The sequence below is a fragment of the Chiloscyllium plagiosum genome, chromosome 1 (genome assembly GCF_004010195.1).
Source record: "Chiloscyllium plagiosum isolate BGI_BamShark_2017 chromosome 1, ASM401019v2, whole genome shotgun sequence".
NCBI classification, from domain to species: Eukaryota; Metazoa; Chordata; class Chondrichthyes; order Orectolobiformes; family Hemiscylliidae; genus Chiloscyllium; species Chiloscyllium plagiosum.
The window spans coordinates 85,853,465-85,854,784 of NC_057710.1; the positions used below are offsets into that span (position 1 = coordinate 85,853,465).

The window sequence follows — 1,320 nt, forward strand, 5'->3', positions numbered from 1 at the left end:
AGAGTTAACTGATATTATACATCAGTTTTTAAGGTAGAAGATATTTTGAACACTCCATTAATAGTAAAGAACAAAGGGAGAGATTGAGTACCACCACTAGAGAAGCTGGATTAGACAAACTAATGGTGGGTAAAGGCAGTTAAGTCCCTTGGCCCTGAAGGCTTGCATTCTAGGATTGTGAAAAAGGTAGATATGAAGACAGTGAATGTATTGACTGTAATTTTCCAAAAAAATCTTGGATTCTGGAGAAGTACCAGAGAATTGAAAAACTGCTAATGTGACGCTGCTGCTCAAAAAGACAGGAACTTTAGCAGCACATTTACTAAAACTCGAAAGATACAGAGAGGATTAACATGGCCCCTCCGCTAGGATGATACAAATTTGTGAAACATTCAAAAAGTGGGTAACTATAAGACGATTAGCCTAAAAAGTGAGCAAATGGAATATAATATAAAATGGAAGTTGTACATTTTAGAAGGGAGAACAGAAGAACAGAGTAATATTTAAATGGAAAACAAACTGCTTAAAGCTGCAATGCAAAGGGACTTGGGGGTACTTGCGCATGGAACACAGAAAGCTAGCACCTGAGTGTAGCAGGAAATCAGGAAGGCAAATGGAATATTGGCCCTTATTTCAAGGGGATTGGAGTATCAGGTAAGAAAGTTATACTACAACTGTACAAGGTGCTGTGGAGTACAATTAGCTCTGCTATAATGCGTTGGTTCTGTTCTCATGCAATCCCATGTTATAAGAAAATTGCGTAATAGCAGCACCATTTCAACTAATGTTTAACTAATGTTATAACCAATACACAGTTTAAATGTTCATGTTTTAGAAACAGTGTCCACAATTCATCAATAGCGTTATTCAAATTCGCAATGACAAAATGTGCATTATAGCAGAACTACCCGTACTGTGAGAAGTTGTGGGAGCCTTATTCAAGAAAAGATAAAATTTCATTGGAAATGGTTCAGAGAAGGTTCACTAGGATGGTCCTTGATGTGGACGGATTGTTTTATGAGCAAAGATTAACGAGGTTAGGTCTTTACTGATTGGAGTTTAGAAGAATGAGAGGTGACCTCACAGAAACATACAGGATTCATAAAGGGCTTGACAGGGTAAATGTTGAAAAGATGTTCCCCTTCATAGGCAAGTCCAGGACCAGAGAGCATAGTCTCAGAATTATGGGTGCCAATTTAAGACTGAGATGAGGAGGAATTTCTTTTCTCAGAGAGCTGTGAGTCTTTGGAACTCCTTGCCAAAGACAGCTATGGAGGTAGACTCCTGGTGTATATGTTGTGATAGATTCTTGATTTGTTG

The 1,320-nt window shown here is 38.2% G+C and overlaps 1 non-coding gene across 1 annotated transcript; it reads left to right on the top strand.

Annotated features, from left to right (window-relative positions):
- Nucleotides 1-302: 302 nt before the first annotated feature.
- Nucleotides 303-405, top strand: LOC122555991. Its single transcript, XR_006313414.1, has one exon. It is a non-coding gene; the product is annotated as a U6 spliceosomal RNA (small nuclear RNA).
- The last annotated feature ends 915 nt before the right edge of the window (nucleotides 406-1,320 follow it).